Source organism: Rhinichthys klamathensis, unplaced genomic scaffold, assembly GCF_029890125.1.
Source record: "Rhinichthys klamathensis goyatoka isolate OS25496 unplaced genomic scaffold, OSU_Roscu_1.1 h1tg000004l_1, whole genome shotgun sequence".
NCBI lineage: Eukaryota > Metazoa > Chordata > Actinopteri > Cypriniformes > Leuciscidae > Rhinichthys > Rhinichthys klamathensis.
The window spans coordinates 4934040-4946145 of record NW_026606557.1 but is presented as its reverse complement, the minus strand read 5'-3'; the positions used below and the strand labels follow the sequence as shown (position 1 = coordinate 4946145).

The window sequence follows — 12106 nt, the reverse complement described above, 5'->3', positions numbered from 1 at the left end:
GAATATTGAGAAGCATGTGTCAAACAAAATATGCACATTCCGTTTTGACATCGATCACACATTTTGATGCTTGTCTGTATGTCTGTGACCTGCATAGTAGTAGTGGGCGCATGTATTGATACATGTATCTGTGACTTTGGCATTGATAGACAATTCAATTGACTACTGTGTATGGAAAATATGGAGAAAAAAGCCCAAACTTTTCTTGATTTGCAGTTCTGTTGTGAGAGAGTTGAACTGCAATAGTAAAAAAAAAAAAAATCAGCCATGGGTATGTGGATCATTTACATTTAGTCATTTAGCAGACGCTTTTATCCAACGCGACTTACAAATTAGGACTAAATTAAAGCGAGTCATCGTGAAGAAGCAAAACCGACGCAAGAAGTGCTCAAAATGCAAAGTGCAGAGTAAGATAAGCCAGACAAGGGAGTATTAAGGGAAATTATTATTTTTTGCTCACGAAAGAGATGAGTTTTCAGTTGTCTTTTGAATGTTGTCAGGAATTCTGCATTCCGGATGACGGTGGGGAGATCATTCCACCAGCATGGAACCGTGAATGAGAATGTTCTAGAGAGTGATTTTTTGGCTTTCTGTGATGGTACCACGAGCCGTCGCTCATTGACTGATCGTAGGCTTCTGGTAGGGACGTAGACTCGTAGGAGCTAGTGAAAGTAGGAGGGAGCTGAGCCTGTGATAGATCTGTAAGCAAGCGTCAATGCCTTGAACTTGATGCGAGCTGCGAGTGGTAGCCAGTGCAGAGAGATGAACAGAGGAGTGATGTGGGCTCTGTAACGACTGAGACCAATCAGACACAATTATTTGTTATGGTTAACAAAGAATATATAAAACTCATTCTGGGATCTGTGGTTCCCCCAACTAGGACCAGAAGGTCTTGGCACCAGGCCCCAGACCCCAGGGCAACAGGCCTTGACTCACAACTAGCCATGTATTAAGGAGAGAGAGGACTCTCTCTAAACCACAACAAAATCAAAGACAACCTCAGAAGTTTGCCACGACATCTTCATTCAACACAGAAGAAGTCCATCGCAACTCCTACCATTTGCTCTGCGTGGCTTCTCCGGCCCAGGGCCGGCAAACAGGCCTGGACGCACCAGCCATGCGCTCATGGAGAGAGAGAGAGAGAACTTTCAACCAACTTCCACATTTGACACTCACAGAACCATCAACGACTTCAATTTTCAACAACTTCAAGAATTGTCCCCACACTACAAAGCTATGCAAGGTATCAATTTAAATGAAGTGCTCTGAAAATAGATAAGCCGATGGTTCTTTTAACAGTTAAATGAATCTCCTCCATAGTTTCATTTCCGGCTTCCAGTTCCATTCTATCACTCACCCTTTTATCTAAACATGTATGTATGTATTTACTGTATGCATGTATGTTTGTTTAGTTTAGTTATGTTTGTGATTTAGTTAATACAACTCGTGCACAATATCTATTTGGTTCTGATTTAGCCACATCAAGTTAATCCAATTAACTGACTCAAATATTCATAATTAATCATAACAAGTTATTATTGATTATTAATATTTCATAGAGCTAATTTGTTACAGCTCTTTTGGGCTCGTTGAAGACAAGACGAGCTGCAGCGTTCTGAATCATTTGTAGAGGTTTAGTTGCACATGATGGAAGACCAGCCAGAAGAGCATTGCAGTAATGCAGCCTATATGACCAGGGCCTGGACGAGAAGTTGTGTTGCATGCTCAGTTAGGAAAGGCCTGATCTACCTGATGTTGTGCAGTGCAAACCGGCATGATCGAGTTGTCTTTGTAATGGTCTGTGAAGGTCAGCTGGTCATCAAATATTACTCCAAGATTTCTGACTGACCTTGATGGGGTGATTGATGATGAATCTAGCTGGATGGCGAAGTCGTGTTGTAGAGATGGATTGGCAGGGAGGACGAAAAGCTCAGTCTTTGCCAGGTTGAGCTGCAGGTGATGTTCCTTCATCCATGCCGAGATGCCCGCCAGACAGCTTGAGATACGTGCAGCTACTGTGGGATCATCTGGTTGAAATGAGAATCACTTTAATGAAATGAGGATCACTTTACAAAATACCTGTACATGGCAAATCTTGAAAATGCAAACTTGCAAATCCCAAATGACATGGAATCACAGATAAAACAACAGTATCTCACATTGTTTAGAAGTAAATAAATTAGTATGTCTGAAAGTCCAATACATGCCCCTTAATTTGCATATGTGTGTGACCTAACTTGTCACTGCATTTGATCACACATGCACAGACAGGCAAAATTAAACTTAAAATTTCTGTTTAATTTCCAGTGAACTTTTAGTTACCAAGCTAGATTCAAGACTCACCATGAAACCATTTAAGATATGATAATTATGCTAAACTTTTCATTGGGTTGATGCTGTTTAAATTTGTGTGTTAGGCAGTATTACGTGTAAATACTAAATACCCCTAGAAATGCTACTCAGCAATCTACTCTTGCCATGTGCCAGATTACCAGACAAGGTTTTGCTCTTTCTAATGTAAGTATTTCCTCCATACTACAACACTGAGCCTGACATAGTAAAACACACTGACAGCAGCACAAAAACATAATCCCAAACGTTCCACTTGTGACTATCCTAGAAGCGTAAAAGTGATTGTGTCTGAGGCCACTCTTAACGCTAAATAATAAAATTGTGGTGTGCGACCATGTCAATGTGAAAGGCTTGGGAATGGTCACTGTTCATGTCCCACATCACAGAATGCATGTTATGCAAAGAAAACATTTATTAATATGATTAATTTCCTAAAATTGTATGTTGCAGAAAACAGAAATAAAGCATGGACAAATATTCCTACTTACAAACAAAACTGCGTAACAGACGCAATGAGGGGTTCAAAACAAATTTTACGAGTTCACACTTACATATAATTAAATAGGGTAAAGGTTATGTGTATTTGGTGTGCTGTCCGTAGAGAGGGCTCCGAGCTCGGAATTTGGCCTGGACCCAGAGTACTACCCCCGGTTGAGATAGGATTAGAGCTAGAAGTGAGGAGATGGGGTGATGGAGGGATGCTGATAAACTGTCAATGAGGTAAGTCTGCTGTATATACCCTGTATATACCTGCTGTCCGGGAGGAGGGCTCCGAGCTTGGAATTTAGCCCGAACTCAGAGTGCTCCCCCCAAAAGCAAATGAGCAAAGGACAACCGCCAGACTAAAGACCCCCCCAAAATGAGCACCAAGATTTGGCGGGCAGGCGTTTCGAGAAGATGCCTGGTTGTTTGACCGGGAAGGCAGCAAAGCCTCTGATGCAGAGCCGCATAATTTGGGACGCCCGGTCGGGGAGCAGCTCACGGCGTCGGATTGGTGAGCCCTCCTGGCCGACGAACGAGGAGCAGCGTAATTTGGCACGGCATCGGACGGGTTAGCCTCACCCGCAGAAGGACGGAAAATGCAATATGCTCGGACAAGAGGCACTCGCAAGAGGCCGTTTTTTTTATGTGGAAATGGTTTGTCCTGATGTAGCTTTGTAAGGTCCATCTCGGACCATATTCCGAGAGCTTGGATCTGCTGCTGGGAGAGGCCTTTTTGGGCTGCTGAGGTTGCTGTCCCGATGCGGAAAGAGTGACTAGAGAAAATTATTTTTGCTGGGATTGTCGGAGAGGGGATTTGAGGTGTTTTTGGAACCAAAAGCATGTAACGGGTTTGTTGGAGTCATCTAAGAATGGAGGTTCAAAAGGGTATTCAGCCTGAGAGCTTCTCAATGAAGGTACGCAAGAACGGATTGCTATGGTTGGATTGGTGACGAGAGGTTGAAAATATAGTTGAAAATATAGCCTTGCTTTGTTTAATCAAATATGAGATTGTTTGAGCTTGGAGAAAACTTTTTTAACTGTGTGGATAAGTTCTGCCAGGAAGACTCAATTGTTACGTCACTTATTACCTTCACATCTAACTAATCGTGTTCTAATACTTGTAATATAAAAGATCGGTAATTACACGTCTGAGTTCGCAGATGCTGACGCCAACATTCACCTCCATCCTCCCCACCATCATCAGGATGGTCCCTGCCCAGACCTCCCAGGGGGTCGGCTGTGCCCCTGCCTTCGTCTTCAGGCAGGAAATGCAGATCCCGTTACCCTCGGATTGTGAGCTACGGACGGGGCCTACGCCAAATAAGTAACCACGCAGAGTGAAGTCTTGCTGTGGTGGAATATGGGGCGCGGCCCAGGATCGCCGAAGGCCTGCCGATGTGGCCCAACACTCTAAGCATGCCGAATCTTGTGTGGGAGGAAGATGGTGGCTTCAAGCGAGGCAAATTCTGGGCACTGTGGGCTTTGCTCTGCCTGTTGTCCATCTTGGGGACTGGAGTAGACTTAGGAGAGAGGTTGGCTGATTTTAAGGTAACGTAGAGATCGAACAGTTCTGCTTTGTTCATCCTCAATGAGAACAGCACGTCAGAATTATTCAGCACTTGCCTCAATCCTACTACTCGTTGGGATGGCCGAACGACACAAGGATGCCGGGGAGGAAGTTGGATGTCTTGCCGGTGGAGGCGAGGGTTGGCCTCGGCATTTTGGCGAGCGTGTAGCTGTTCGGGCAGGCCGGCAGCTGCACAAAGAAGCCTGGGGCGCGGGTTCGGTGTCAGGCAGAAAAGGAGTGGTCCTGGGGTCGGCAGATTGTGGCTGAGGATCCAGAGCAAAGTCGGTCTTGTTGTCGGACGGGAAGAGTCTGAGTTGTGACATAGTGGCAAAATGGGCCAACCAATATGCTGATAAACTGTCAATGAACAGAGGTGAGTCTGCTGTTATATATACCTCTTGTTAATTGAGTTGATTAACTGAATGCACTCCTCTCGTGTTAATTAGGTTATTTATCTGAACGTGCTCCGCACCTAAAACGCTGCACCCATTTTCAGCAGCTGGTTTACATGCTTCTACAACATGTTCTTTGACTTTATAAGAATAATTATCAAAGCTACATTTATAGAACAAACTGATTTCTGTATAAAACGTGTGTGAACGACCAGTTTGTCTGTGCATGTTTATTGCTTTAAATTCAGTGTGCATGTCTGCTAAAGTATAGGCTACCTAAAGAGATGAGTCTCATCCTCCCTTAAATTGCACGTCAGTGGTGGAAGAGTATTGGGAATGGGAAGATTGCATTTAAAAGATGGCTTTTCAGTTTTCACTCAACAAATTTCCTGCTTGTCCATTGTCACAGCCAAACGGCCTTTCAGTTCTTAAACAAACTAATTGTTCATTGTATTTCACGCAAAGATGCTGGAAGTGTGCGTTAATGAGGCCATACATTTCCTCTTTTAATAGGATACTGATTGCTAGTGATATGCTTTGACCAATTAAAATTATAAAAATGAATAAATTTTCCGGACAGGAGGAAAATACAACAGGAAAACAAAAATTTGCAGATGACAAAAATGTTTCTACCCAAACAGGTAGAAACTAAGCATGTCAAATATTTGCAAACGACAGTCAAGAGAATAACAGACTTTAAACCTCCCACACACCTTAAAATCTGAAAACGCTAAAGACTGCAGCCTCTAGTGTGCCTCTTAAGGCCAGGGGGAGAAGTTTACACGCACAGCTCTTACTGGCCTACGTCCGTTACACTCAATCCGCTAAACCTCAATCCCATCCAGGTCACGGCACCAAATATAGCCAGTCCTACTCGACCTGCTCTGAGCGGGATTCGAACCGGAGTCTCCGGCGTGGGAGGAGGACACTCTAACAAGGACGCTAAAGACCACAGCATCTAGCGTCAGACGCTAGCACGCCTCTTGAGGCCAGGGGAGTGAGGTTTACACGAACAGCTCTTACTGGCCTATGTCCATTACACTAGTACGTCTTTCTTGTACACATTGTAGAACATAACGTGGAACTTAGAAACCTCTTTCAGCAGCTGTTGGGGACGAGTAGAGAGAAGTCTGGATGGTTTAAAAGTTGCAGATGTCCTGATCAGTGTGCACATGACAATGTTCCCATATTTGATTTCAATTAAGTAATTCAACTGTGCTCTCAGAGGTAGTTATAGGCCTATTTATTAAGAGCCTTCGAGTCATCTCCCACCATAGGTGTAATCCACGTTTTGAGAGTTGGGTCACTATCCCACTCGTTACTGTAAATACTACTTACTGTATATTTATACCACTTTGGCAACCAATCAGAATCCACCCTACTTTAAAGAACTCGAGCATTTAAATTGGCAGACGACAAAACTGCAGCGTGTACTTAAACAGAATATTGCGCATTGGTGTGGACGCTAATATATTTATAATTATAGTTGTCTTTATAGTCATCGTTCTTGGTGTGAACAGGCCTTAAAGGGTTAGTTCATCCAAAAATAAAAATTATCCCATAATTTACTCTCCCTCAAGCCATCCTAGGTCTATATACCCGAGGTATGACGTAGGATGTAGGAGTAGCGTAAGCTTAGGTGAGAGTAAACGTCTCTTGCGGTTCAAACAAATAGGGCTTGGCAACAAACTCAAGCTCCGCCGACATTTCTCTTTAAAAATTCTTTTTTTAGGCTTCTAATTCATGACCAGTGTTTTGTTTTGCTCTATCTTTTGCGCTTCAACGTTCGTCAATACGTCATGTGCCGGGTCAGAGGTCACTCTTCCGCCGGAACTAGACTTGCGTACGGCCGTTAACAGAAGCCAGTGATTAGAGTTTATAAAGCTATAAATATGGATATTTTTCTTACAAAAATGCATTGCTTTGCTTCAGAAGGACTTTATTAACCCCATGGAGCCACCTATGGGCTTGAGGGTGAGTAAATTATTTGATCATTTTCAGTTTTGTGTGAACTAACTATAGCGGCAGCCAGTATCCGCTAAGAGGCTGAGTAGAGGGAATAAAAGATGACGCGTTTCAACCGCAAATCCATGTTTTTTTGTTGTTGTTTTTTTTGTAATATTGAAGAGAACAGCAGAATGTTGAATGATGACGGTAGAATAAGAAAAAATGGACAGAAAAAAAAAAACGGAAACGGTCAACAAAAAAGTGAGCATCATAGCTACTCACCTCCATGCTATCCATACATGCACCTATACATGGACGCGGGAAGTAGGGGTGCTGCAGATGTTGCAGCACCCCCTGTTGGCAAACTGTGATGACAATCAAATGATAGCTTATAAATATACACTCACCGGCCACTTTATTAGGTACCCCATGCTAGTAACGGGTTGGACCCCCTTTTGCCTTCAGAACTGCCTCAATTCTTCGTGGCATAGATTCAACAAGGTGCTGGAAGCATTCCTCAGGGAGTTTGGTCCATATTGACATGATGGCATCACACAGTTGCTGCAGATTTGTCGGCTGCACATCCATGATGCGAATCTCCCGTTCCACCACATCCCAAAGATGCTCTATTGGGTTGAGATCTGGTGACTGTGGAGGCCATTTTAGTACAGTGAACTCATTGTCATGTTCAAGAAACCAATTTGAAATGATTAGAGCTTTGTGACATGGTGGAAGTAGCCATCAGAGGATGGGTACATGGTGGCCATAAAGGGATGGACATGGTCAGAAACAATGCTCAGGTAGGCCGTGGCATTTAAACGATGCCCAATTGGCACTAAGGGGCCTAAAGTGTGCCAGGAAAACATCCCCCACACCATTACACCACCACCACCAGCCTGCACAGTGGTAACAAGGCATGATGGTTCCATGTTCTCATTCTGTTTACGCCAAATTCTGACTCTAACATCTGAATGTCTCAACAGAAATCGAGACTCATCAGACCAGGCAACATTTTTCCAGTCTTCAACTGTTCAATTTTGGTGAGCTCTTGCAAATTGTAGCCTCTTTTTCCTATTTGTAGTGGAGATGAGTGGTACCCGGTGGAGTCTTCTGCTGTTGTAGCCCATCCGCCTCAAGGTTGTGCGTGTTGTGGCTTCACAAATGCTTTGCTGCATACCTCGGTTGTAACGAGTGGTTATTTCAGTCACTGTTGCCCTTCTATCAGCTCGAACCAGTCTGGCCATTCTCCTCTGACCTCTGGCATCAACAAGGCATTTCCGCCCACAGAACTGCCGCTCACTGGATGTTTTTTCTTTTTCGGACCATTCTCTGTAAACCCTAGAGATGGTTGTGCGTGAAAATCCCAGTAGATTAGCAGTTTCTGAAATACTCAGACCAGCCCTTCTGGCACCAACAATCATGCCACGTTCAAAGTCACTCAAATCAACTTTCTTCCCCATACTGATGCTCGGTTTGAACTGCAGGAGATTGTCTTGACCATGTCTACATGCCTAAATGCACTGAGTTGCCGCCATGTGATTGGCTGCTTAGAAATTAAGTGTTAACGAGCAGTTGGACAGGTGTACCTAATAAAGTGGCCGGTGAGTGTATCTCTGGTTGTTGTTTCTGTTCCACAACATTTTGTATGCCATGTTTGGGGTGTGGGATGAAGAGAGGGATTTCTTAGTAATTATTTAATTAAAACTTATTTTATTTATCTTCAGTGTGTAGTATTAGCCAATCAGGGGTGCGTTTCCCGAAAGCATCGTTACCCAACTATGGTCGCAAATCCCATTGAACTCTATTGGTAACGACGGAACTTGCGACCATAGTTGGCTAACGATGCTTTCGGGAAACGCACCCCTGGTGTCTTGACGCGAATCACGCGATTACGATTCAGCCTAGGCAGCACAAAAAAAAACATCGTCTAAAAAAACTGCTAGTGATATAACGTTAGTCTATATCAATATCAGCGCTATAGCAATACAATTAGTTAGCTCATGTCAGAGTTTATCAGCCGAACTCCAGAACACAAATCTACCTTTCAGGGCTGCCAACTTTTGAGTTCAGCTTAGAGTGAGATTTTTGGGGGCGGGGCTTGGGTTATGGGGGAGGGGCTTATTGAGGGGCGTGGCTTGGTGTGGGAAAAAATACAAACACAAAATCCTTGCATTAGCAGAAGTGTATTAAGTATATATTGATGTCAAAGTATTTGGTATCTGTACAGAATTTCTTGGGAGATTTACATTACATTTAATTTTACATTTAACATTTTAATTGACATTCTGTTCTTAGAAAACAATAATTAACATTAGCTACTAGGCATGTCCAGATATTTGTCATCTGGAAATGCTTTTGTACTGTTTTTTATGATAAAGTTGAAAATAACTGCTCAGTGCTGCAAAACAAAAAACTCTGCTAATGCTAACTTAATTCTATATAAACTATATAACAGGCCTATTAGTTACTAGCCTAAACTGGATGGAGACAAGGAGCGCCCTGTAACTCACTGACCTGCTTGCGTTCACAATTCACACGGTGCAGATGGGAGGGAGAACGGCTGACTACACAGTTTATGTGAATAAATTGTGTAGGCTATTTCCCTCACAATTGTCACAAAAAACTCACACTGTCTGTCTGGTCTCCAGAGCCGGTCCGAGCCTTTTGGGGGCCCTAAGCAGAATTTGATTTGGGGGCCCCCTCCCACTACGCAAAGTCCCCTGTGCTTGACGATTATTGACACAAATGTCACGCAATAATGATACATTATGAATGAATACAGTAAGGTTGTGTATTAATACAAAATAAATAGGCCTACTTAATAAAAAATAGATGCCTACTTAAATAAAAAAGTTTTAACTTTTACTTTACTCTTTTACTAACTCTTTAAACTTCTTAAAACAAACTGTCTCAAAACATATAAAATAAATTATTTGCTAAAATAATGACAAAACTGAGAAATCAGAAATATAATAAGAGCAAGGGTTCAACAATGACAATTATTGTTGAAAACTGTAAAAATATTATTATTTCTCAACTGTCTCAATACAGTGTAACTGTCCACTGGGTTGTGTTGCGAAAGACACGCAAGCTCGCTTACCTCTCTGCCGTCGTGCGCGTGCGCGGTTAGGAGCGCGCCGTTAGGAGCTCAACACATCTGTCTCGCATGCACGCTCGCTCGCTATAGAGGATATTTTAACTAATTTGCGGTAAAAACTAGTCGATCACGAATGGCTCAACTGGTAGATCTATAGATAAACTTATCTTTCAGGCATTTGACCGACCGGGTTGACACTTCAGCGTGAGAAATCGGGGGTGTGGCGTGAGAGCGTGAGAATTGGCTCAATGGGCTATATGCACGCATAACTTCCGCGTTTGATGCAAGGATGCTCGTGCGTTTCCGGTTGGGGAGATTTAAAGCGGAGGAAAACCGAGGAAAACGGGATTATGGCAGAGTCTTCAAAATCTACTGTCCTCTCGTCTTTGAAACGAAACTTTAATACGTTTAGATGTAATTTTATATATAGTTATGTTTATTTAATATAATAAACAAAGAAGCATAAACAAAATGAGGGGTGTCTGTTTTGTCTGTTTTTGTGACTAACGTTTCTTTATTATAGCAATAGAGTATAAAAACCAATATAAATTCTCGGTACAGCATTGGACTCTACGATCGGCGGAAGTAATCCAGCATCCTTAGACCTTCACCGGAAATACCGCCGTGCATAGAGCCCATTGCGTGAGTCTCACGCTCAATGCGTGAGAGTTGGCAGCCCTGACCTTTGGTGTACCAAAATCATCGTAAGGTAGAGACATGGTGTCTTACATCTCTGCGTCTTTTTCCTGCCGCCGTGCAGGCCAGATGGTAGCCTATATGATTGTGATTAGCATGCCTATTATAAAGAAACGAACCTTTTACTATCATGTCCATTGATTTTGATTAATATGCGCGAGGGAGAGAGAAAGAGAGCAAGAGCAAGACAGCGCTTGTGTTGTGTGAAGACGTGAGAGTGCGCGCGCGCGGCCGGGGCTCTCTCTCTCTCTCTCTCTCTCTCTCTCTCTCTCTCTCTCTCTCTCTCTCTCTCTGCTCGTTTGCGCCCTGTCAAACTATGTGTCAAACGCATCAGTCATTCTACTCTACAACACTCACCGATCAAAAAAGGCTTTGGCAGCCGCCAAAAAGCGGACGATCCGACGGGTTTTAGAAGATTAAATACAACCCGAAGCTAAAAAACAGACCCGGCCTCTATTTGAAACCGGCCTTTATTTACCCAAACCTGTCGCCACACCAGGCGTGTAAAAGTGACAGGCGTCTATTTGGAACTCGGCTATTATTTGAAGTTTTACGGTGTAAAGATCGTTGCCGTGCTTGCATCACTCCCTTACTCCTCCTTATAGTCCCCATGGCCACTTGGCCTGCGTGAATGCAAATGGAAAAAAAAGGTTTTGAGGGAGAGTAGTAATAATTCGTTACATTTATAAAGCGCTTTTCTAGGTACTAGTAATTAATAGATCTGTTTAGAAGTGGACTTTTCCTATAACCACGTTCCTGTAATTGCTTGGTCGAACCCCCCCCCCCCCCCCCCCCCCCGCACGCACGCACGCACGCACCTCCCCACCCCAACCCAGCACCGCCTGTTGAAAATGACTTCCCGCGTCTCTGCACCTATACGAAGTGACCTAACAAACTGGAAGTGAAAATTTTCAAAACAAAGACATCAATCCATGCCTGGCACCTACACTAACCCTTTAAGTCATTCTGTAAAAGAAATTCAGGAAAGATTATCAAAAACCACGTATAGTAGATCACAAACCTGGTCAATGATAGCCATTAATCCTCGATTCATCCAGCAGCTTTCTGTTCCTCTGGTAGACGTGTGTAGACCAATTCGCTCTGGAAGACCAGTTTGCTTGTAAACAAGCATAAACACCTCGATCAGTGGGGTTGAAGCGATTTGACTGAACTCGGATCATGTCTAAAGATTAAGAGACATGACATAAAATTAAGCATGAATACATTTTATAAAATGATATTAAAATGGTATTGTTCATTATTCAAACACTTACTTGCAAAAAATGGCATTTATGATGCATCTCCATAAGGAAAAGAACAACTGAACTAAGCAAAAGCTCAGTGACATTTCTAAATTTAAAGAGCTGATCCAGTCAGCAATGCCATTCTCTCTTCCTTCTGACTGCTATTGTCTTCTTCCAGCTGGATAATGTGGGGAAAAAAAAAACTTGTCTGTTCACAACCTTTCATTCTTCCACTGTAAACTGACTTCCACCCATAGGCCTGATAGCTCTTCAACTGACACACAACCGAGACACAGAAAATATAGCTATTGGATGTCTCAAGTGTCAC

The 12106-nt window shown here is 43.1% G+C and overlaps 1 protein-coding gene across 1 annotated transcript in view; it reads left to right on the top strand.

The window, feature by feature from the left end:
* Positions 1 to 12106, top strand: part of LOC130085010 (adhesion G protein-coupled receptor E1) — a 180854-nt gene that overhangs the window by 72929 nt on the left and 95819 nt on the right. The gene's annotated exons all lie outside the window — the stretch shown is intronic.